Source organism: Macrobrachium nipponense, chromosome 2 (genome assembly GCF_015104395.2).
Source record: "Macrobrachium nipponense isolate FS-2020 chromosome 2, ASM1510439v2, whole genome shotgun sequence".
NCBI lineage: Eukaryota > Metazoa > Arthropoda > Malacostraca > Decapoda > Palaemonidae > Macrobrachium > Macrobrachium nipponense.
The window spans coordinates 37,437,327-37,450,753 of NC_087201.1; positions in this window are offsets into that span (position 1 = coordinate 37,437,327).

Here is a 13,427-nt window from a genome sequence, read left to right on the forward strand (position 1 = left end):
TTCTGCGTTACTAGAGTTTGCCAGCGAGGTAGAGACCTGTAATGCTGGTGCGCTCTAGATGATCTGTCACGGGGGCGTGACCACAATGTGACTAGACCATATGACCATACTTCTGAGGGCACCGAAGCTAAAACCACCACCTGACCTAACCTATCAAAGTTAGTTCCATAACTTCTAGGCTAAAGAAAAGGAACGCGCCTCAAGCGACCAACCCTTCAAAGTTAAAAGCACACCTATCCCTTTTCTATAGGATAGGATTCGTGTTGCTTCTTGCACCCAATAATATATCTACGGATATGTATGGTCCTAGCGACTTACGGATCTGAAATGTCGTCTTCACATCCCGTCGGGAGTGTGAAGCGAACACAGAGTTGCTTCGCTAAAGCGTGGCACTCAGGATGTTACTGAGTGTCATGCTCTGTTGAAATGCTTCCGAGGCCGCGCCCTCACCTCACTTGAGCATTCATATTAAGAAAAAAATCTCAAATCTTTATGCAAACATAATGAATGAGACCTCTTAAAAGAACTCCTTGGCTATAATGCCAGGGTGTTCTTGGACATGAACCAGTCTGGTCTTTTTACGGAACACCGCAGATTGTCGGGAGGTGTGAAGCGAACCCAGAGTTGCTTCGCAAAAGTGTGGCACTCAGGATGTTACTGAGTGTCATGCTCTGTTGAAATGCTTCCGAGGCCGCGCCCTCACCTCTTGAGCATTGATATTAAGAAAAAATCTCAAATCTTTATGCAAACATAATGAATGAGACCTCTTAAAAGAACTCCTTGGCTATCATGCCAGGGTGTCTTGGACATGAACTAGTCTGGTCTTTTTACGGAACCACCGCAGATTGTCTGTTGACCTTGACTTTCTATAGTTTTTATCAAGATAAAACGTTGAGAGGGGACCCTACAGGGCACAGGACTCTCTAATGCCCTTGCCCAATAATTTGTGCCATACCCTTGGTCTCCAAGCCTTTTCGGGTCAATGGTTAGACAGGTTTTCGGTTTTTATCAAGAACGGAAGGCTTAGCGGACAGACCGCATTATGTCCTTTAAAGCCAAAACCTCTGATGATGGCTAAAACCTCACTAACCCTCCTTGCCGTGGCTAGAGCGGTTAGAATATTAGCCTTTCTGGTCACGTGTATTAAGTTCGCAGAAAGGATAGGTTCGAAATGCTTTTGGCATCAGAAACTCAGACTACGTCTAAGTTCCATGCCGGAACCTTTGATCCAGAGAATTTCAAAGATTCACAGACCTCAAAGATCGTGAAAGCAGCTTTGTGTTTGACAGAACCGAATCTCTGAGCCTAGAGGCCGTCAACAACATATTTGCATATTCTACAACAGTTAGGACTTCTATCTTATCTCATACTTCATACGGAAAGATAGAACCATAACGAAATTCACAGAGGTCGAGGTGGAGGAACAGTCATTCCCTTCACTATCTCCAGAAACGGACCCTCGATTGAAAAACTGAAAATAGGCAGCACTGCTTTGCCTTGGCCAAGAGACTGCCATTAATCTTGAAGCTCTTATCGCTTCTCGATAGTCTGAACGCCTTCAGAGTCAGAGCGGAGAGATATTAGATACTTCACTAAGTGACGATGTAGATTACACATTCTCTCGGGAAGGGTCTTTGGACAATTCTCTGAATTACCTGACCTCTGTGAATCCAACCTCTTAGAGGCCAACATGTGGCGACTAAAGCTAATCCTCTAGGATCATGAATAAGGGAACAAACTTAAGAGGAAGCTCCTTCGTCTTCAATATTACGACAAAAAAACTTAACGAAAGGACGCCCTCAGTCTCTCCTCACTTTCGACATACTTCTAAGTGAGGATTATTCAGACGTCAGTAGTTGTTGCCTTCGATCGAGAAGACCCGCACGGACGTGCACTAGTTTAACGAACCTCTTGAGGATCGTTACGTTCCGTGCCCAAGCCCATAACCAATTCTCTCTTCTCGAGCTATGAGAGAGCTGAGAAATTATCCGAGATGATTTGGGCCACTCGATCCAAACTCACCCTTCGAGGAACTGGAGAGCGACCAATTTGGCTTCCAATTCTTTCAGACAATGTGCCAGAACATCTGTTCTCTGTTCGGATGTCTGGCACCCTCTCGCTATCACCCGAGGTGATCCTCAAGCCGTTGAGAGAAAATTAGAATTACAAGATCTTTGATGTTATTCCAATTTCTTCGTGAGGAAAATTTGTAGAGGTCTGAATTGCTGTTTATTCAGGGAAAACAAGCTTCTCCAGCGAGGAAATGGTCCCCACCAGCAAACTCATCCATTCCCTCACTCAGGCCTGCTTCCTTCCCTAAATAAGGCTGCGCTTTGCATAAGCATGAGAGCATTATTATAGTGCTATGCCGCGGTAGATTCGTACAGAATGTTACCGTGCGGTAAACCCGCACCTAACAAGTATAAGAGATATCTTGTTGAAATTTTCTAAGTAAACGGCAGGTATGATCATTCAAGATTACTAGAAATTTCCTCAACCCGAGGCTAAAATCCATGACTGTAGGGCAGAGAGACGGTTTATTCAGCCATTCCCGGAAGGGAGAGAGACGTAACCAACCGCGCATGACACCGAGCTAGCCGGTACTGCGTAGATCACAGTAACAGCAGCCTTGATCATCGTCTCGCACTATGTGCCTGAGTTGCCAGCTACTCCTTTTACGAAGGGATAGGTATGAAATTATCGAGCCAAAGGAAACTCTCAAGCAGGCATATTTAAAAACGAAACAAAATTCGCTAAATACAGAAGCTGAGTTGATGTTGCAGTTCAATTAGAATACTTCTCGTCTAAGTCGCAATCCGTAGAAGTAACTAGGATATGCGCCTACCCCTCGGCGGACAATTCAACTGCTTAGTGAGAATCATGTCGCGAGGTTTTAATATACGTAGTATATTTATAGTATTCTGAACAACGATCTCCATCCTAAATTCTTTCCTTCAAGAAAATAAAATAAGGATTGGAGATCGACCACCTTCGATCTCTATCAAAAAGAGTGAAGGAGAAGTCTTCCTCGAAGGAAAGCTTCAATGGTGAACACAGGAAAAAAAAAATTTAAACATTTTACTGCCTGAGTTGCCAGCTAACTCCTTTACGAAGGGAACTAGGTTATGATTTAATTATAGAGCAAAAAAAAAATGGAAAACTCTCAAGCAGGCCTATTTAAACGAAACAGAATTTCGTAAATACAGAAGCTGAGTTGTTGTTGTCGTACATACCTGAAGAGTTGTTCTTACTCCGAAAACTCTTGGAAGGTTGAAGGGAGTGTCAAATAAATAACATTAGAACAAACAGTTCTTTCGGCTCTATCCGCAGAGGTAAATACGATATGCGTATAGACTCGACCCATGCGTTAGCAAAATGACGCAAAGATAAACTACGTAAGTATTGTAGTAATTTGAACATCGAATTCTCTACTACATCTTTCCTGGACGGACGAGGAAGAGAGAAAGAAAGGAAAACGACTTTCCACGTTCAATGAACGAGACTTTTAAAGAACCCTTGACTCTTTGCCAAGACTCTTTTCCAAGAAAAAGGGAGTAACATTCGAATAGAGATCATCAAGAGAGAACCGTGGATCGAAAAAGACCGTTCAATGTTCTTATGATATTGGACAAAAGACTTCCTGGATAGTCTACAAGTCTTTCTCTTAACCCCGGATGAGCCTCTGAAAATGAATGAGAGCTCTTCCGAAATTAGTTAATGAGTTTATCCGCTTTAAACGATAAAAAAACGTTAAAATCTATGTCAATGAGAAACTACCCATTTATGAGGGGTCCCCCACGTTAAATGACAATGGGGAAAACGTCCTGACTTGACAAAACTATTAGCACTTTGCTAAATAGGGGAAAACCCTTTAACATGACCGAAAAGTCACCCAGGAATCCGAGTATATAATCTTCCCGATTCTCAAAGAAATCGATGAAGAGGAAAGAGGGATCGAAGAAAAAATTCGGGTATGTCTCTCCGCTAACTCCGAATCCTTTTAAAAATTTCTGTAAAGAAATGTCCTCAACAGCAAATAAGACGCCTTCAACAAGTCTTTTCTCTCGCAAGCGTCCTGCCTAGCTTCCACCGAAGCGTCCTGGCGAATGTCCACAAAAGCATCCTGTCTGAGCGTCCTCAAAAGCGTCCGGCTGAGGCTCCTGCCGAGCGTCCTCAAAAGCGTCCTGCTTAGCGTCCTGGAAAGCGTCCTTGCTGAGCGTCCTCAAAAAACGTCCTGCTTAGCTACGAGCGTGTCTGAGCAGAGAACACCAAGTCTTCTAACGACGTTTCAGAGAGGAACTCGTTGAGCGCCCTTGATGCATGCAAGGCCCGCCAAGAGGCGGTTCCTGGCGAGCGACCTTGCCAACATCTCAATGTTATGACGAAACCGCGTTTTGCGTATGACATTGAATATTTTTAAGGGACGTCCTCATGCGAGTCTCCATGGAGAGCCGCACGCTGCTCCGAGAGTGTGAACACTAAAGGAAGACGTATGGCTTCGTCTTCCGCAAGGTGCTTGCCGAGCGTCCTGGAGAATGTCTCTACTTATAGGACGTCGAGCACCTCCAAAAGCTTCCTCACGTCTAAATGGCCCTTCTTATGCCGACCAGAGACAAAAGTGGTTTGACTGTGCAAAGCAGCTTGCCGGCCGTCAAACTTATCAGCTTGCTTTATCGAAGTAAAGCGAACGTTACATAACGTATACGGAGCGCAATGAGGAGAGGAGACGAATACTGAGTTGCTCCTCCAAAAGGTGGAATCAAGAATGTCCTTGATTACCAAATTCTTTTGGAATGCTAGCGAGGTTGAAAACAGCTCTAACTTCATGAGCGTTCAATCGCAGGAGGCTCAAATCACTCTTCTGGCAAGATGAATGAACCTCCTTAATAATGTATAAGTGATATATACATCGAGCGATTCATATACATGAGCGTTCCACTACGCAGGAGGCTCAAATCACTCTTCTGGCAAGATGAATGAGCCTCCTTAATAATGTACTACAATGATGTATACATGAGCGGATCACTCGCAGGAGGCCAAATCAAACTCTCCTGGGACATAACAAAAATTTTGAAAAAAAAAAAAAAAAAGAAAAAAAAAAAAAAAAAAAAAAAAAAAAAAAAAAAAAAGGCTGGCAAGATGAATGAGCCTCCTTAATAATGTATAAATGATATATACATGAGCGTTCTCGCAGGGGCGGAGGCTCAAATCACTCTTCTGGCAAGATGAATGAGCCTCCTTAAATGTCCCTTAGGAAAAGAGCCAGTGCATTCTTCTACAAGGGAAAATGTGGTCTCTTTACTCTTTCATCCTCTCGTGACGAGAGAGAGGACGTGAAGCGTCCTCTTCTCTAAAGCTTCTTTAGGGGGCGCGAGTCCTTCCGAGAACTCCAAACCCCTGTGTGGGGAGGACGCCTCGGAGGACGAGAAGCAATCCTTCAAGATTCGTGCACGTGCACGATCTTTAGCAGCCTGGGAAGAGTCAACAGGTTCTGCCGAAGGGACGCCAGATCGGTGGGGAGCCCCCGTAACCCTCTTGCGGCTTTCGACATGCCCTCTCCCTGAGTCCTGGGAGTCCGACAGAGGTCCAGGCCTAGAGGCATTATGGGGCCGATCTGACGCCCCCTCCACAACACAAGGGGCACTACACTTCACAACACTGATTGGAGAGCGAGCACTTTAGTCTAAGATTACTTGATGTAATCCTTTAGCAGACACTTATTCTAGGCTCGTAAGCCATACCACAGGGTTAGGCAAAATAAAATCTACAGGAGGTTAGAAGGTTCATTATTTCTAACTTCTGTTTACTGTGGAGGAAAACTCCTGATTCTAACACGCTCTAAAATGCGTAAATGAATCCTCCTTCTTCCGTAATCAGTCACACATTACACTAATTACCTTATGCAAAGAAAACATGTAAACGTCATATATACTAAGCGAGTGTCTACCGAAAGTTACGGTAGCCTCACCTTACCATGCAGACAACAAAGTCTGAAACTAGGCTAACTAGCTTCAGACATCAAATGCAATGAAAAAATTTACGATAGCGTATGCCTAGCCACAAATCCAAGTTAATAATCGAAAGAATAATTAGGATACTTAAGTGGCTAATGAAGTTTCAAAATCTAGGCGGAGGTCTGTAAACAGTTGTTTACCGACCGGCGACAGAAAAAAATATGAATAGAAAATGGGAATAGTTCCTGATATCCGCCTCCCAGCGGCGGGAATGGGTACTACCACCTGGCCGCCACTGCGTGTGCCGCGAATTTTTAAATTCTGTCGGACTTCAGAAAAATACAGCTATATATATATCTGTCAGGTAAGTTTCATGAACAAAATTAGTTACATGAATTTTTTCTTACCCCACTTTCTGTACATATTTGGGGTAAGAAAAAATCACCCCCTCCCCCCCCAGGGAGGAGTTCCTGTCCTTAAAACAACTAAGGGAGTGGGGGAGGGGGCCATCTGAATTTATCTTCCCCAATATCATGCTCCTAAAATGTTTCTGGGGAAAAAAAAATTCAAAGTATATGAAGGTGACCTGAAAGTTTTTTCAAACTTTTTTATTATAGTTCCAGTAAAAGGTCAATATCGGTCATAATTTTTTGGTTTCAAAAACATTAAAAATATAATCTGAAAACTAGAAGAGTTGGTTTAACATCACATAGCACTAAAATACAAAAATCTTGTAACAGTGCAGGACTAAGGGGGTGTTACTTTTTTGCCCCAAACACCCCTGTTTTTTTCTTCCCCCACTTTACTATACACTTTTTGCCGTTGCTAGGGCGAAAAGGAACTGAGACTTTCTTGTCAAATCTCTAAAGGAGGCTTTTATTAGCAGGTACGAACTTATCTGACATAAGAAAATGAAGGACTACATCCAAATTCCAACTGGGATTCCTGGTGTTCTGGCTTTTAGAGGTCTCGTAAGACCTAATAAGATCGTGTAGGTCCTTATTGTCTGATACATCCAGGCCCCTATGCCTGAAAACAGAGGCCAGCATGCTTCTGTACCCCTTGATCGTTGAGACAGCTAGGTTACACTTTCTTCTAAGGTAAAGGAGAAAATTAGCAATGTCAGTTACAGAGGTACTGGAAGAGGATACGTTGTGCGACTTGCACCATCTTCTAAACACCTCCCACTTCGACTGGTACAACTCGTAATGTGGATGGTCTCCTGGCTCTTGCGATTGCTTTCGAAGCTTCGCGAGACCCCCTCGCTCTAACAAGTCCTTCGATAGTCTGAAGGCAGTCAGACTTAGAGCGGGGAGGTTTTTTGTTGATACCTGTCGAAGTGGGGCTGTTTGAGAAGATCGCTCCTTAGTGGGAGCGATCTGGGAAGGTCCACCATCCACTCCAGCAACTCTGTAACCCAGTCTAGGGCTGGCCAAAAGGGAGTGATCAAAGTCAGCTTCGCTCCTAGTTTGAAGGGGGGAAAAGCGTATCCGTCTATGCCCTTCCAATCCATCAGGAGGCCGTCTATTGCTATCGCTCTTGGATCCGCGATCGGGGAGCAATAATTCTCTAGCCTTTTGTTCCAGTTGGTTGCGAACAAGTCTATTCGGCCTTCCCCACAACCCCCATAAACTGTTCGACACTTGAGGGTTGAGAGTCCATTCGGTGGGGAGGACTTGGTTTTTTCTGCTTAGCAGATCCGCCCGAACATTTCTCTCTCCCTGAATAAACCTGGTGAGGAGAGAGATTTCTTTCTCCTGAGCCCAAAGCAGCAACTCCCTCGCTGTCTCGTAAAGGGAGAATGAATGGGTTCCCCCTTGTTTTCTGATATACGCTAAGGCTGTCGTGTTGTCCGAATTGACCTGAATGATCGACCCTGAGATCTGCTCTTGAAAGTGGATGAGTGCTAAGTGAATGGCTTTCAACTCCTCCTGGTTTATGTGCCAGGACACCTGTGCTCCTTCCCAGGTGCCTGACACTTCTTCCGAGCCCAACGTTGCTCCCCATCCTGAATCCGACGCATCTGCAAACAACGCTCGGAGAGGGCTCTGTATGTGTAAAGATACTCCTTGGCTGAGTTTCTTCGGGTTCAGCCACCACCTTAGATCTTGCTTGATCTCGTCCGTGATTAAAAAGTGTCTTTTCTAGGTCCTGGGAACTCTGATCCCAGTTCTCCTTCAGATAAATACTGAAGGGGTCTTAGGTGCAGTCTTCCTAAGGAAACTAACTGCTCCAACGAGGAGATAGTTCCCAGCAAGCTCATCCATTCCCTCGCGGAGCAATGTTCTTTCCCTAGAAAAACTGAAACCTTCGAAAGGCAGCGTTCTATCCTCTCTCTTGATGGAGACGCTAGAAAACCCCGAGAATCCATCTGAATCCCCAGATAGACTATGCTCTGCTGGGGATCCAGCTGGGATTTCTCGAGGTTGACTAGGAGTCCCAGCGATTGTGTCATTCTTAGTGTTACCGAAAGGTCCTCCAGACACTGAACCTTTGACTTTGCTCTTATTAGCCAGTCCAAATACATCGAGATCGTGATTCCTTTCAAATGCAGCCAAAGTGCCACATTCCTTAGGATGCCCGTGAAGACTTGAGGGACCGTCGACAGTCCGAAGCAAAGCGCTCGAAATTGGAAGACTCTTCCCTGTGACATGAATCAGAGATATTTCCTTGATGCCGGGTGAATTGGCACACGGAAATATGCATCTTGAAGGTCCAGGGATACCATCCAGCCCACTGGACGAAGAGCAGAAAGCACAGAGGAAGAAGTCTCCATCGAGAACTTCTTGATCACAAAGAAGTTCAGCGCACTTACGTCTAAAACCGGCCTCCACCCGCCCGAGGCTTTGGGTACCAGGAACAGACTGTTGTAGAAACCTGGTGAATGGAGATCTTGAACCGATTCTATTGCCCTCTTCTGCAGCATAAGGTCCACTGCTTGCAGGAGAGCTTGACTCTTGACAGGATCTTTGTATCTTGCCGTCAACTCCCTTGGAGTTTTTGTTAAGGGAGGATATTCCCTGAAGGGGATGAGGTATCCTCTCCCGAGGATAGAGAGGGTCCAGTTGTCCCCCCCCTCTCTGCGCCCAGACTCTGGCAAAGTTCGAAAGTCTGGCGCCTACAGCTATCTGGAGGAGGACTTCTTCATTTTGCCTTCCCGACAGGTCTCCTGGAAGGTCTTCCTCTGGTGTCAGGTCTCCTACCTCTGAAAGGGGTTCTCAAGGAAGAAGACGCTCCTCGAAAGGGCTGTTGAAGAGGTGCTTTCTCCTCCTTTGTAAAGGGAACAGCGGGCTTGAACCTCTTCGCTGATTGTGTAAGGAGGTCCTGAGTAGCCTTGCCAGCTAAGGACTTCGCTATATCCCTCACCGTGTCCTGTGGGAAGAGGTGGCTAGAGAGTGGCGAATATAACAAGGCCGACCTCTGAAGAGGAGACTGACTTGGTCAGAAAAGAACTATACACTGACCTCTTCTTTAAAACTCCCGACCAAAAAGTGAAGCAACTTCAACCGATCCGTCCATCACCGCTCTATCTAAGCAAGCTACACTGAGATACGTCTCCTCCACCAGGAGAAGAGCGCTTACTAGGAGATGAAAACTTCGATCTCTTCACTGGAAGGGAGGCATCTTTCCTTCGCGACGAATCCTTATGGAGAGCGCCCACCAGGGAGGATAACTGTTCCTGCAGGTTAAGCAGGAAGAGCTTAGTAGGATCTTGGAGCTGGAGACGGTCTTCTAGACTTCTTACTACAAGAAGGAAAATCCTCAGGAAAGTGCTCGGCTTGAATTAAGAGCGCCTCCTTTCAGCGAAACCCACAATCTCTTCAAAGGCAAAGACTTTCGAGGCAGAGCTCCATCCATGCCTAGACGAGGAGGAGTTCGAAGCAGAAAAGCACTCTTCCAGGATGCCTTTTCTACGGCTATCCAGGGCAGCCTGGGTCGCTACTTCAGGATCTGCCGAAGGGACGCCTGATCGTTGGGGATGCTCCACATTCTCCCTGCGGCTTTTGACATTCCTCCTCCCTGGTCCTGGAAGTTTTGAAAGAGGTCTAGGCCTAGGAGCCAGAGAAAAAACAGAGTACTTCACCAAAATCAATCCAACAATTCTCAGCAAACTAGCAGAATTCCATGCAGGAGGGAACCACAACAGTTGTTGTCGTTCCTGGCGACGAGAAAATCTGGCGTAGAAAACGGGAATGGTTCTGAATACCGCCACCCAGCGGCAGGAATGGTAGATCACCTGACCTATCTGTAGCGTGTGCCGCGAGTTTTGAATTCTGTCGGGACGACAGAGTCTATAGCTAAGTATATATCTGCCGGGTAAGTTGCATGTATAAAAAGAGAAAAGCTACAACCTTCAATCATTTTTCGTTGTATTCTACATGAAATTGCGCACATTTTCATATATAAAACTTTATGTAACAGCTAATTTTAAATGGTGCAAACATTTCGACAATCGCAACAAAAAAATGGATATTTTTTCGGAAGAGTTACCGCGCGGACGTAAGGAAAATTTTTTTTTTTTCATAAATTCACCATAAATCGAAATAGTGTGATAGAGACTTCCAATTCGTTGCAAAATGAAGGTAAATGATTGAATATTACTAGAATATAAGTGTTTTACCTTACAATTGCGTTTTTCGACCATTTCGGTAGTCAGAGTTGACCAAAGGTTGAAATTTTTGCACTTATCGTTATTTATATGAAAATATTACAAAACTGATAAAAGCTACAACCATGGGTTGTTTTTAGTTGATGTGCATGAGATTGGCGCAATTCATATGTAAAACTGATGTAACGGCAAATTTAAAATGGTGGCTGCAACCATCTAGAACAATCGCACGAAAAAAATTTATCGGAAGAGTTACCGCGCGGATGTAAGGAAAAAGTTTTTTCATAAATTCACCATAAATCAAAATATTGTGCTAGAGACTTCCAATTTGTTGCAAAATGAAGGCAAATGATTGAATATTACTAGAATATAAGTGTTTTAGCTTACAATTGCGTTTTTCGACAGTTTCGGTAGTCAAAGTTGACCGAGGGTTGAAATTTTGGCACTTATCGTTATATGAAAATATTTCAAAACTGATAAGTTACAATCATGAGTATTTTGTTGTTGTATTCCACATAAAATTGCGCACATTTTCATATATAATACTTCATGTAACGGATAATTTAACGGTGCACAAATTATGTCAAAGTGACGAAATAATTTGAGATGTGTCACGGATACTTTTTAGTGCGATAAGAAAGAAATTCGCGCTTGCGCGCCTTGATCCGTGAACTCCCAGCATCCCCCAAGGGGCGTGATTCAAAAGTTTTCGGCTGGTAGGCCCTATAAGTATTTTTCCGCGAATTTAAAAAAAAACTTTTTTGAGTCGACATTTAATACGTCCTGTCGGCATACGGGAGACATTTTGACTCAACGTTTAATACGTCCAATCGGCGTAAGAGGGTTAAAAGAACTTTCTAATTCCGAAAAATAATTACTTAAATTTGACTCAGAATCGAGTTACTTTTTCAATAACAAATATTTTCAAATTAATCATCATAAATATGTAAAATATTGAAGTTTTATTATTTATTTAAAAAATTATCTAAGTGCACGCTTCGTAGTCTTCTTCTACCAAAACAGTTGTTTACTTAAAAAAGTCCTGGTAAGGGGACCATGTTCGTTGTTGTGATGAAAGTGCCCCAGTGTCGTGGATACAAGTGGTGTGCGGATTTATCACAGGAAATGGGGAAGTTTGTTGAACAAAGCGGGACTCCGTAAACATCGAGATTGTTTCAATCTTCTAAAATATTGAAGCGTAAGTAAAAATTTCAAAACCGTTTTGGTGAGATTTCCACTGCCGTGGACACCCCTTTTCACTACCTCTGTTTTAAATCTTAAAATTTGGCCTTAATTTTCTAATTTGGAGAAAATACTTACTTCGAAAGAGGGTAGAGGTCTTTAGCTCCGTTTCTCACCAACAACAATTCGCGACTGATGCCCATCTCTGGTGTCAGGACGCGTTATAATGTACTTTTTCAGAGGGTGGCATGCATTGATAGTCGTTGGCCTGCTGCAGGCCATGAGGTGTTTTACCCTATACATCCGAAATATTTGTAAACTTGGGGTTAATTTGGTTATATAAAAGGGGTAATAGACATGAATTAAATGAACATTTTGAAGTAAATTTAAACTAAATAATGAGTAAAGTCAACAATTAAGGGAATAAAGCTTTGCACCTCATGATCAGCGTTGTCGTCTGCTGCTCGTAATTGTTTGCGGAGTGAGTACTTAGGAACAAGGAACAGCAACGTAGTTCAAGTGCAATGTGGAGTGAATTAATACCAAAACATGTATAGGGGTAAAAACCAGCGACTACCAACCCTTATCACGGTGGACAGGTCTTATTCACTCCATATTTAATTGGTGAAACAAGAATACAATTACAACTCTAAGCATACCATTCAAAGATTGAAGTTTTGTTAACATAATGTGATATATGAAAGCCCCATACAAACTAAAATAAGCATGTGACGCTCTTCGTAAAATATGTTTTCAAGGCAGTTTTGAAATCCAATATGGTGGCTACCGTGGGATGTACAGGTTCTGATCAGTAACGAAAATCATCTTTCCCAGCCTTCCCAGCAATTATTTGAACAATGTTAGCGTATGTATGTAACGTTTATTGATCTTACTCAAGATTGCAGTTGTAATCAGCACAATAAAACAACATTTTGTTGCCTATATTAGTTTGAACTGAATTCATTCTTACCTTGTAATCGGTGGTTTTTATCCTTACTGCCATCACAATTGAAACTCCACACTGCTTATTTGATTGTTATTATACACATTTTGGTCTCTGTTCACTCCACATTGCACTTTAAACTAGTTGCTGTTCCTGGTTCCTAAGCGCGCGCGCCACAAACAGAGTTACGAACAGCAGACGACGACAATGCAAAGTTTTATTCCCTAAATTGTTTACTTTACTCGTTATTTAGTTCAAATTTACTTTATTTAAAAATTTTAATTTAATTCATGTATATTATCCCTTTTTTGCAACCAAATTAACCCGAAAAATTACAGATATTTCTAAAGTCGATACAATTAAATGTTTCTAACCTTGTCGTACATCTGGCTGCCGAAAACCAGAGAGGAACGACTACGGTTAAGTGGATTATATACATTTTTTTTTTTTTTGCTTTTTTGTTTTTGCTAGCACTTTTCATTGATTTCAGTCTATATTAGTATTTTGAATTTCTTTAATAAACCGTATGCCAGAAATAAATTAATGTTTGCATGCTAAGAATGGCAAAATCATCATTGCCACATTAGTGGAGGCTTCACCCATACTCCGATTCATTATTATAAGCTGTTTCCATGAATTCTAGTTGTCATAGTAATGCAATAATGATAAAATTACTTTAATATTTATGTATATATACTTCCAATGCATAGCTTAATTTCACCAATTTCAACGTTTTGTG